Source organism: Pseudorca crassidens, chromosome 6 (genome assembly GCF_039906515.1).
Source record: "Pseudorca crassidens isolate mPseCra1 chromosome 6, mPseCra1.hap1, whole genome shotgun sequence".
Classification (NCBI taxonomy): Eukaryota; Metazoa; Chordata; class Mammalia; order Artiodactyla; family Delphinidae; genus Pseudorca; species Pseudorca crassidens.
The window spans coordinates 71,600,717-71,613,478 of record NC_090301.1 but is presented as its reverse complement, the minus strand read 5'-3'; the positions used below and the strand labels follow the sequence as shown (position 1 = coordinate 71,613,478).

General features: G+C 36.2%; 1 protein-coding gene and 1 long non-coding RNA gene across 26 annotated transcripts in view; one reads left to right on the top strand and one right to left on the bottom strand.

Annotated features, from left to right (window-relative positions):
- The window catches only part of BAZ2B (bromodomain adjacent to zinc finger domain 2B), a 385,223-nt gene that overhangs the window by 295,894 nt on the left and 76,567 nt on the right, over window positions 1–12,762 (bottom strand). For all 25 annotated transcript variants that reach the window (XM_067741804.1, XM_067741805.1, XM_067741777.1 and 22 more), the window contains one exon: window positions 2,212–2,575. The gene's annotated coding sequence lies outside the window, so the exon portion shown is untranslated. The remainder of the gene's footprint in view (window positions 1–2,211; window positions 2,576–12,762) is intronic.
- Window positions 1,128–4,033, top strand: LOC137226617 (uncharacterized). The gene is made up of 2 exons (XR_010944431.1): window positions 1,128–1,390; window positions 1,696–4,033. It is a non-coding gene; the product is annotated as an uncharacterized lncRNA (long non-coding RNA).

Here is a 12,762-nt window from a genome sequence, read left to right as displayed (position 1 = left end):
ATAGACAGTTTCATGTCCTTGTTAGAAGAGAAGTAAATATGCTGACTGAAAATGACTACAGCAGACAGAATTCCACTTTCCCATTCAATTTACAGTGCCTCTTATTTATATACCAGTCAGTGTATCATTAAGTTTGATCATGTGACCAACCGAACTTTAGTGAGGTGAAAAACTACTTTAGACAAGCAAATTAAAACGCCAGTTTTACTGTTTATCTTTTCATAATGGTTGACAAAGGGCATATAACTTGAGATTATAGAATATATTTTAAAATCTATTCTGCCTTTTAAATACTAACTACATTTTCACCAATAGTTTTACTTAATACTGCTACTAAATTTTTAAAGTTTCCAGTATCTCCAGGTATTTTCAATAGTTGTACCTTTTCAAATGTAAAGGCATATGTAAAATATATAAGTTAATTACAAAAGAAGATCTAAGTCATCTAAAATAAGTATACGTAAATATTAACCAAGCTGATTAAAGACAAATCCACAGAAGAGAGTGGAGTAAATAAGAAAGGAAACATGTTAATTAAAAATAACATTCAAATCCTTTAAAGAAACATGCAGACAAAAGCTAAGTGAATACCAAAGGACACTATAAAAGTTACCACCATTTTTTTGCACATAATTTTCCACCTGTTACCAAAACATAAAATGTGCAGAAACTGAGGGCTCACTTTGAGAGAACACAAAAATAAGCAGCACAGCTTATCGTCAGCCTGTTAAGTTACATGGTCCTTTACATGGTCGCTTAAAACAGGAAAAAAATTAAGCGAAAAATTTACTCCTGGGAAAATTTCTCCATAAAGTTTACATGACGTCACTGGACCCCCTGAACATTCCCTAAACTTTGTCTTACCCAGACACACTTTTCGACTTTCTAAGGCTTCTTTCCATTCCTTAAAAAATAAGAAAAAAAAAAAAAGAGGGACTTGGGAATAAAAATTGCCCAAGATGGCGAAACGCTTGTTGTTTAGAGGGCAGAGGGAAAAAATGGAGGATATTGTAATATACACAAAGGGATAAATTTCAACAACTCGGCCAAGGACTGCAGCTGCTTCTCTCTTTATAAGGAAGCAACACACAAAAGATAAATACAGAGGGAGAGAAAAGAAGAGAAAATCTCCCAAACAGCAGGGCCAGCTCTGACTCTCCGAACACTTCCTTCCTTTCCCAAGTCCCAATTCTAGGGTTCGTGGAACTACTTTAAGAGGAGAGGAGCCGCGAAAGGGAAGGGGGGAGGGGGAGCAACAAGAACACTAGAAGACCGAAGAAGAGTTGAGAGCAGGGGGCAGCTCCCGGGGAAGAACTGCTGGGAGACAGACATTACTGTCGGAAAAGCTATGCTCCTCTAATCCTCTGCGTACTGAAACAGACCTTCACAGGTATCCAGATCTTTTCCCAGTCCCACCTGCACCCCCCCCCCCCAGCTCACTTTCCGTAAACTCCTGAGCTCCAAGCTACTACAGGAGAGAGAGCAAAAGAGGCCCGAATCGGGGGGGGGGGGGGTGTAGCAGGCGCAGCTAAGCAGTCCTACAGGGAAGAGGGGGCGGAGGCAAAAAAGGGCAGCAGTAGGCGGACGGGGGGGGGGTATCTTGAAACTACCCCGGCGGGGATGGGGGGAGCAGCGGCTATTCCCGGGTAGGAACGGCGATCGCAACAGTGCCAGAGGTTGTTTTTTTTTGAGAAGCCAAACTGTTGTCGGCGACCTGAGCGCTGGAAGCCGAAGGGAGGAAGGACACGCGAAGCCCGGGCGGCCGAGCAGGGCGGCCGGCACAAAGGAAGCAGACTCGCCACGGCAGCGTATGCCCGCGCCGGCGAAGGCACGGCCCGCGGCCCTGCTAGACCGAAGTCCCGCACCGGCAGCTAGGAATAAAGTTTACATTCTCCTGAGACCGCACCCCCCCTCCCACCCAGAACCGCGCATCTCCGCGTCCTCCTCCCCCAAACTGCACTCGGGACCCCGAGCACCACCCCAGCCTTCCAGCCAGCACAACAAAGAGACAGACCGACCGGCGAGGGTAAACAGCCGCGGCAGGGCGAGCAGGGCGAGCAGGGCGGGCAGGGCGAGCGCCTCGAGATAAGCAACTCTGGAGTCACCCGCTCTCTGGAGCGTAGTTTCTCCTTTTCGGTTTCAACCGGCTTTACGATATTTGGAATTTTCATCGTCACCCGCACCCCTCACACCCGAGGATTTTAAACTCACCTTTACTTTCGAACTGAGAGTTGCGGTTGATGGGATTTTTGCCTTCCCCAGATGGTTGAAGGTTACGATTTTTGTTTTTGGAAACCCCACCACCTCCTTATTTCTATTATTATTTTTGCAAGAAAAGTATAAAGAGAGTTGGAGTGGAGGTGAAATTTGTGATCGGGAAAGCCCTGGACGCCCTCCTTCTCCGTCTTCCGCCTCTCTCTCTCTGATTAGTTCCTATCCAGCAGCAGATTGAAGCAGGAGATGATTCTTCTCAAGGTTTGTTCAGCAGCTTCACTTCTAGGCGAAGGCTTCATGAACCAAGTGACGTCAACCAACGAGGCTTCTCTCTCTCTCCTCTCTCTAACAATGAAAGTTGCTGTTAACAAGGGAAAAAAGAGAATTGTTTATACCATTTCAGTTCCAATAATAAATGACCTATCAGCTCCTAAAGTAGCCAAGGGAGGGAGGGGGTTGCTTCTTCCTCCCAAGAATCCTGTAGCTTTGAGTTTGCACCGATCCTTGTCCCAGGAAAAAGTTAAGAAACTCAAATGTTTTGTTTTGCCGTTAAAAGTAGAGAAGACAGAAAATAGGATTGAACACGTAATTTTAAAAAAAAGTACACTGGCGAATAGGGAGCATATATTAACCATTTCTACCTAAACTTTTTTGTCTGTAAACTCAGAATTTGGTTAAACTCTAAAAGCCAACTAATGTAATATGCCAAAAATTCGTGGATGTTTGGAACTCAAAATAAAAAAGCAGGACGCAAAATGGTCCCGGGGTAAAACGTTACTGCCCTGACACCGGCAAGTTAAGCTGCTGTAATGTTTATGGATTGAGTTAAAATTTATATAAAACGTTAAAATAGTAAATCATTTTAAAGTTATACGTTAGAACTGTAAAAGGTAACCTCAGTAGTTTTTCCCCCCAGCTTCTGAGAGGGCAAAAGAAAAAGGGGGGAGGATAGCTAATTGTACGAATTAGAACACTTAAAAAATCAAGTGAAAACTGGGTAGCCCATTGCTCCATCTTTAAATTACACACAAGGTATGCTATTTGTCTATCCCCAGAATTTCTTCCAACTTCCTATTTTTTACCCTTCCATTTTCTCCCACCAATTTCAGCATCCTAAAACCAAAAAAGTTAAAGGTGAAGTCCACCCAATTCCCTCCTACGGCACACCACCCTGTAGCTTCCTAAAAATGATTCTTTTAAAAAGGTCTTAACCGTGGTAACGCTTTATTACCCAAGAAGATAAATAATTTAAAAATTTTTTCATTGAGGTAGTGTTTTTCCCCTGGAACACATTAAAGTCTCAAAAGTTCATATAATTAAAACTTGCATAATTTAATTTTCAGGATAAAGAGCAAGTGAAAGGCAAGCTATAGAAAATTAATTTGACCATATATGTATATTTTGTACATGCATATGTGGATAAATGTATCTTAAAAGATGCTATTGTTTTATGTTTCCTCTTCAGCCACTGGCTGTGATTTTAATTGTGCTGGAGGATCTTCATTAGTATTAACACATGGGGAGATTTCACAAAGCTGCTTCATTAAGACAAAAAAAAAAAGCTTGGCAGACTAGGTCTTTTTGCATGCACTGAGAATGTCAGCCTTACCTCGGTCATTTGTAACATAATAAGTGCAAGTACAATGATTGCAATGCAGGAGCGCTGGGGGGAAGGGCAGAAATACTGCCTGTCTAATAGGGATATCTGAAAAGAAGGCTGCTCATTATATAGTAAAATGTATGCTAAAAATTAGTGAAGATGATGTCTCAGGAGACTGATGCTAAATAAATTAATGTGCTGATATGTTTTTAATTATTATTTTTGTAGTAGTTTATTTCATTCTCAGGATTCACATTGAGCAGCAAAGCTGTGCTAGCATTTATTGATTTTTTTTCCCTGCCACATTCCCGGAATACAGATTTTAATCATTTCACTACACCACACTCAGTAATTTCATTAAAAACTGGAACCTTCCATCCCCAGAAAAGCATTTAATTTCAATGACATACAATTTCAGTCTTAGCAGAAAACTGTCTCTACAGTAAAAGCTGGCCTAAGGTTCAAATGCATAATTTAATCCTGAGTTTTCCATGCTCTGCATTCCTTTTGAAGCTATAATTTGAGTAACTACCTAATAACTGTAATAAGGATAATAATTTCCTTATAATATATTATTAACTCATATTTAATTAACTCAGAGGCCAAGCTCTGTACATGTATGACTGGTCAACAGTTCCACAATATCAAAATTTACTAATAATGTTACAGAAGAAAAATACAGACTACAACAAGTGTGGAAAGCCATCATTTACATATTACTTTAGCAAAGTAACATATAAAAAAGTTCATGCATTTTATAGAATAGTGGTCATTACTCAAAACAGTATTTTAAAATATTTGGAAGTAAACAAGACAATTCACTGATATTTCTATATGTAAATAAAGTATTTTAATATTAATATTTCAACAATCCATTTCTGATATTTTGCCTAATCACTAGCATTACTGTTGAAAATATTCAATTTTGAAAGGATAAAAAGAAATAGCTAGATTCAAATTGTCTCAATTTTCATAAAGAATTCTCTTAAAACATTTCTCTTGAAATAAAGTTGTGGCACACTTGAATAACTTAGATAACTAGGATGTATCTTTTACTTAAATACTTTAAACAGTATACTGCAAAGCATAGTTCAATTTTTGGTTCCAATAACATTTTGAAATAATACTGGGTTTGAAGATGGCACATTGGTTTTCCAAACAATAAGTTTCATAAGAATATGTAATTTACATTGCCTAGTTTTTAGAGGAAAAAACCTGTGGGGGAAACTATTTAACATAAGAAAACTCATTTAGTAATTTAAAGTTTGGATATATGCCTAATCAATAGAAAAAATGGTTCACAGATAATGAAAGTGATTAACTTATAGAAAAATTCACATTAAAAATTCCTATCATTCTCCTGGGAGACTTTAGAACCACAGTTCAAAAAAATTTTTAAAGAGAGTGTGTGGATGTATATATATATAATTTAAAATTGAAGCCACATATAACACAAAGTTGTCTTTTCCTTGGTTGAATGATGAAGTAACTTAAAATAAGACTTAGTGTCATCAAAGGTTAGAATAAGGGATAAAACTGGTGATAATGAAGAACTTGATCTTGGTGTCTTTAAAATATATTAAAACTATATTTTTATTATCATCAGGGCTCTTTACATAGTTTGAAAAATATTTTTGCAACATTCTTAAAGGTGAAATACAGTTAAATGAAAATCAATAACAAAATAGTTGACAAATGAAAAACTCACACAGATTGATATCTAAAATTCATAAAATGAATTTTCTATATTTCAATAAAAAACAAAAGCTTCAATTTTTATATTAAAATATATCTTTAAAATAATTTGTTGTTATTTGGTAATTCAAATATATTAATTATCCAATTTAATCTACCTTTAAAACTGATTTTTAAAAATAATGATACACTAAAAATCTGAAACTGGATTACTCCAGTATTTGATACCCATTTACTAAGAAGTTGTGCCTAAATTATTTTTTAATATGATTCCTTCCCTTTTTCATGTTATCACATTTGATCATTTCAGAGATGACAACATAATCATAGAGCTGAGGGGGTAAAAAAAGAGAAAATAATCACAAGTTTTAAAATAATTTGTCTCCCGTAGCACTTAGTCTTCTACTTAAGATCATCATCTAAATCAATACCTGATGTAAAAGAATTTAATGATCAAATAGATCTTTTCCAATATAACTGATAATTATTTCTGAAATTCTATATGATACATACCTAAACTAATTACTAATACCAATAATTTAACTAAATTATAATGCCATAAACTAATTATTCCACCACTATAGACTAAATTGTTGCACTTTCTTCTATAAAGCATCATCTATTTTTAGGACCAAGACAGAACTTCTTAAACAGGCAGATATAAAGATGGACAGGTATTTACTACTGTAGGTATTGTACATGGACCTTCAAAGAGTAAGGAATTGCCATGGACAGAGAACAAAGTCTAGGCTGACTATAAACTACAAAAAGCCAAACGAAGGAGAGATCTTAATAGTAGAACAAGTTGGCCACTGTCATGTCTTGTTTCTGTTTCAATCAGTACAGACTAATGAAGCTTTATTTGTTTTCATTCACTGAACAAACATTTGAGTGCTTGCTGTATGCTGTGCACTCTGCTAGAGGCTGGAAAAACATGAAAAGCTCACATTCTGGTTGATGTTGAAAGTGTGAAATTCCTGGGAGATTACAGACTCACAAAAATCACATTATAAAGATACAAATAATAAAGTTTTGTGAGAATAAAGAGAATGGGGCAACTAATTCTGACTGAGAGTCTATAAAAAGCTTTATCAAAGAAATGCCATTTGAACTGCATCTCAAATACTGAGAGCTTACCAGGCAAGGAAGGCAGGAGCAGCTTCTAAGTGAAAGAAACCATAAATTTAAATGCAAAGAGCTACTAGGTGTGATGTCCATCCACTAGTGAGAAATTCATTGTAACAGGAATATTCAGTGTGAGGTGTGGAATAACAGGAACTAAGGAGGAAAAGGAGGCTTGGACCTGAGAGTGAAAGGCCTTAAGTACCATGGTTGAATTTATCCTGAGAGCCAACAAAGGTCAGCAAAGAAGTGACATGATCGACCTTATTTTTAGGGAAAATAAACTGTGTAGGCAGTGCAGATAATAGACTGTAGTATGAAGAGACTGCTTAACAGTCCATGAGAAAAGGGGTAAGAGACAGTGGTATTGGAGGTTTAAAGCCAGACGTTTTTGAGGTAAAATGTGGATTTTGTGACCAACTGAAAACAGAGAGAGTTAAAGGAAAGGAAGAACTAAAGGAAAACTAGAGAGGCTTCTGGCTTAGGGAACTGGGTAAATACTGCAGTCACTTAGTAAGGTCCAGAATACGTAAGGTAAAACAAATCATAAGGTAGTCTGGAATTAGACCTTGAATTTATGCTTTGTAAGTTTTTTGGGTTTTTTTTTGCCACGCTGCGCAGCATATGGGATCTTAGTTCCCTGACCAGGGATCGAATCCGCACCCCCTGCAGTGGAAGCGCAGAGTCTTAACCATTGGATCGCCAGGGAAGTCCCCTTAGGTCATTTTTAAATGGGATTATTAAAATCAACTGGAGAGCTTTTTCAAAATATACATACCCAGGCCCAATATCTAGAGATTCACTAGGTCTGGGTGGGGGTCTAGTATTTATTTCCTTTTTTAAAAAAATTCTGATGGTGCTTCAAATAAACACTGCTGATTAAGAATGCTGTTGTGTGACCTCCCTGGTGGTTCAGTGGTTAAGACTCCACCCTTCCACTACAGGGGGCATGTGTTTGATCCCTGGTCGGGGAACTAAGATCCTGCATGCCGTGCCACAAGGCACACAGCACCACCACCACCACCCCCAAAAAAAGAATGCTGTTATAAGCACAAGTTGGTTATAAAATTCATTTGGAATAAAAAAAAACAAGAAAAGCCCAGAAAACTCTGAAAAAGAGCATTGGGAGTAGGGGGAGGGTGTAATATCAGATATTAAAATATGCTATAAAGGCTTAATAATTTAACAGTGGCATTGGCACATGAAATAAAAAGACCAATAAACACAATAGAAAGTTGAGAAATTACCCAAGTGCATATGGAAATTTAACTTAGACAAAGGCTGTATCTCAAAGCAGTAAGGAAGAGATGGACGTTTTCATAAGTGATGTTGGGATAACTGGGTAGTCATAAGGAAAAAGACGAATTTGGATCTGTTCCAAGAATAAATTTCAAAAAGATCAGATATTTAAATATAAAAATTTGAACCACACAAGTACTAGGAGAAATTATGGGTCAATTCCTCTATAGTTGGAGAGTAGGGAAAACGTTCCTAACAATGGTCAAAACTAGATGCAGTAAAGTGAAATATTGGTAAATCTCAATATGTAAAAATAAAAAGCTTTTGTATTGAGAAAAAGAAAAAAATACTGCAAGTGAAGTATAAAGACAAATGAGAAACTGTGAAAAAAATCTGTAACATATCAGAGATAATTTAATAACCCTACATATAAAGAGTATCTAAAAATGAATAAAACACCAACACCCTGAGAGAAAAATGGCAAGAGATATGAACAGACATTTCACAGGAAAAGAAATGCAAATGCCCCTTAAATAGAAACATTCTCAACCTTGTTCATAAGAGAAATGCAAATTAAGAATCACTGAGATACTATGTCTCGCCCAACAAATTGGCAAAAATCCAAAAGTTTCACAACACAGCCTGTTAGTGAGGCAGTTGTGGGGAAAAGGAACACTCTCAAATATTCTTTGTTAGAGTGAAAAATAGAAAAACTCCAACGAGAGAGAATTTTACGGTATCTAGCAAAGTTACATATGCATTTATTTTGTGTCTAGCAAATCCCACTTCCAAGAATCTGACCAAAACTGAAAAAATATAAAATAAGTATATAAGAAAATATACATTGAAGCACTGTTTCTTATAGCAAAAGTCTGCATGAAAATTAATAGAGAAACCTCACTAAAATGGAGTCTGAAGGCCAAAAGAGGGAGCCCATGTACCAGTCAAGGTCCATACAATGATCCCAATAGGAAAAGACATACCATGCATCTCCAGCTGGAAGTGACACTGTTTTACTTACTACAAATGCCAGCAGAAGGAAGAAAGATCTCTTCCTTGCCTGGCAACAGCTCAGCCAATGAAACTGTCACAACTCATCCAATTAAGAGCCATTATACTTTGAATTCCCAGTTTCCTCCAATGGACTTTTTGTTTATCAACATCTCTCCCAACTTCCCCTTCTCCTCTATAAAAAAATTTTCTTTCCTTTTCTTTATTGGACTTGCATGTGATTCACAGAGTCGCATGTCACGAATTGCAATTCTTTGCTGCCCCCAAATAAACCCATTTTGCTGGTAAAATATCTGACCGTTTATTGTTTTAGATTAACATCTGGAAATAACACAAATCTCCATCATAGGGAAATGGCTGAATTAATTATGGTACACACATACAGTGAAGTACTATGCAATTTTTTAAAAGGAATAAAGAATATATGGAATATAAAGTATTTCACTGTCAGCTCCAGTATTTTGTTAAGTAAAAAAAATCAAAGTAGAGAAAAGCATCTATGGCATGCTACCATTCATCTATATATGTATTTCACTTTTTAAATGAAATGAAAAGTCAAAACCTTAAAACACGTGGTTACCTGTAAAAAGGAAAAGAGCAGGGTAGTAAAGATAGAATAGTAGGAAGGTTTCTCATAAAAATGTGATTTTGGAAACATAAAATAATTTACATAATTATAAAACAAAAATACATTAAATTTTAAAAGCAATCCCTTCTAAATGAAATAAATGAACTTAATTGTATATGGAGTTGGTGGCATAACCATACAGAGAAGAATATTCTAAGTGACTTGAAATACAGTAATTTTTAAAAATCACATACAAACACAATAATTTAACAGTACTTTCCGCATAGGATTTAAACTAAGAAAATGAACTTTAAAGAAGCAACAAAATAGGAACTTAATTTGTTATCATTAGCCATAGTTTTGTGGTATTAATTGGCAGTGTTATTGTAATATTATTGTATGCATAGTCTGAGAAAAAGCAAATGGATAATTAAGTTGGTGTTTTTGATGTGGGACAAAAAAGAAACAGATGTAAAATCAATGAGTTACATAAAAATTCTGTGATCATGAATTTGAACTGGATGTATTAGAATGAACTCATCACATATTTTATATTTAAAAATATATATTTCTTAGTTCTACCCACTGTAAATGCCTAAAACCAGGGACTACTTCAGTAGCAACAAGCACATACTTATGTTTCCAATTATGGACACTAAACATCATTTGCCCCTGAAACAAATTCCTTGAAGCAAAGGTTGATTCTAGGTTTGGGATAGGTAATGGCCAAGATAAGCCTAAAATACCCTATCATACCTTTAAGCATGAAAACTATCAAAGATTATTGGGGTCATATAAAAAGGACTTGAGAGTAAATTTGAAGAACCCAACTTGAATTGGCTCCCACTGGCCAAAGATGAGACAATCTGAACTTGTTAAGAATAACTACAATGGATTGAAACATAACAAATATATCTTAAGACATGAGTTCATAATGATACTTAAAAAACACATTGTTCACCTTTGAAGAATGCTAGGGAACCAACTCATTACTTTGAAAACTGGTAAATAAAGGAAACAAATTAAGACTTTATTCAACATTTCATATCAAATGTACCTTAGGAAACCTAATTTGAAATTGTGTTTGTATGTATACATATATATGTATGAAAGAAGGTCTGTATATGTATTATATGTATATATGTATGTATATGTACATACGTATATATACATATATCTCTTAAAATTTGAACATAAGATTTTTTTTAAATGAAATGTTATTGGTCTGCACTAACAGTTATTATGATCAAGTGTACAATTTACCTGTGAGTTTCAAGGCAGATAAAACAAAGAGGGAACAGGATACTATTCTTGTCTGATAAATAAGAAAGTAACCAATTCAATAAGACAAACTTAAAACATTGGAGTAAAATGTCAAAGTTTTGATGTAATCTTATAGCCAATGCATAGACATCATTTGTATGGTCTTTCTTATAGCAATCCTCCATAAAAGCCAAGGGCATATGATGAACATGTTAAGTTGATTGCATTAAATCAATTAACAAATCAGTCACATAAGGCTGTGTAGATTATGCATGGGACCACTCCAGGGGCAGCAGTGTGATGAATCCAACTCATACAAGCACATGCTGTCAAAAATTAAATCTTTAGGGATTCTTCAAGCTACTAGTTAAACACAGCCATTACCAAAAATAAATATTTTCAAACTTATATTAAAAACAAATAAATACAACTCATCACTTCTTATTTTATTATGCTTTACTATTATCGATGCCCTTGAGGTTATTTATGTCCATTGTAGCATGCAGAAAAAGCTATACAGTGGTGTGCTACTGCCCATCTCTTCCCAACTCTATTACCAGTGATATCACATTGGTAGCTTGAAACAGACCACAGTGGGAATGTTTACAACCTAGAAATCGGCAAATGCTACAAATCAGGGCATGAGCTTAATGTTTTGTTGATAGCCTAGACCAGGGGTCCCCAAGCCCTGGGCCACGAACTGGTATCAGTCCATGGCCCATTGGGAACTGGGCCGCACAGCAGGAGGTGAGCAGTGGGCAAGCGAGCAAATCTTCCTCTGTATTTATAGCCGCTCCCCATCTCTTGCATTACCGCCTGAGCTACACCCCCTGTCAGATCAGTGGTGGCATTAGATTCTCATAGGAGTGCGAACCCTACTGTGAACTGTGCATGTGAGGCATCTAGGCTGCGCGCTCCTTATGAGAATCTAATGCCTGATGATCTGAGGTGGAGCTGAGGTGATGATGCTAGCAGTGGGGAGCGGCTGCAAATACAGATCATCATTAGCAGAGAGGTTTGACTGCACAGAGACCATAATAAATCAGTTGCTTGCAGACTCATATCAAAACCCTATCAGTGAGTGGCAAGTGAAAACAAGTTCAGGGCTCCCACTGATTCTGCATTATGGTGAGTTATATAATTATTTCATTATATATTACAATGTAATAATAATAGAAATAAACTGCACAATAAATGTAATGTGCTTGAATCATCCTGAAACCATCCCTTCCTGCCCCCAGTCTATGGAAAAATTGTCTTCCATGAAACTGGTCCCTGGTGCCAAAAAGGTTGGGGAACCACTGGTCTAGACTCAAGTAATAGAAAAAAGTATTAATCAAATTAAATTTAAAGTGTTACGCTGAAATAAATAATCTTCTAATACTATTTTAAAACTATTAATGAGTTAGTGAGAAGTCACATCATTGATGAAAAAGTAAAGTTTAATTTTCATCTTACTCTTTTACTTAGACAAAAATATCAATGACCATTTATGTTAACACTACATTCTTCAACAATTGCACACCTATAGGTTGGCTACAGACAGGGCTATAGAAACAAGAGTTTGGTAAAAATCAACCAAAGCATTCTGTAAGAATCAATCGCCTATATGGATTTTACAATACAGTATTGTATATGTTATTATTTGTAAATTGTAATTATTTTTATTCCCAGAAAGATTTACTAGCACACCTCTTTTGGGGAGGACCACGATCACTAGCCCTTGAGGAGTGCACAGTCCAACTGAGAAATGTAAATACTCCAAAGTATCTGATACAATGTGTTAAATACTCTAATAGAGGTATTCAAAGTGAAATGAGTACACATTAGAAGTGGTTATTTTTTCTGGGTGGAGATGGTGGAAGAAGAATGCATATCCTAATTTGTGAAACAGTCCATCTCATAGTAATAAAGCCTTCTTTGCATTATAGTTTGTCCTAATATATTATTTTCAGCACTAATGTAATAATTTAGCCCTAATGTAATAATTTAGCCCTGAAAGACAATTTTAGGCTTTTCAAGCTTCTGATACATGCTGCCATTGGGGCAA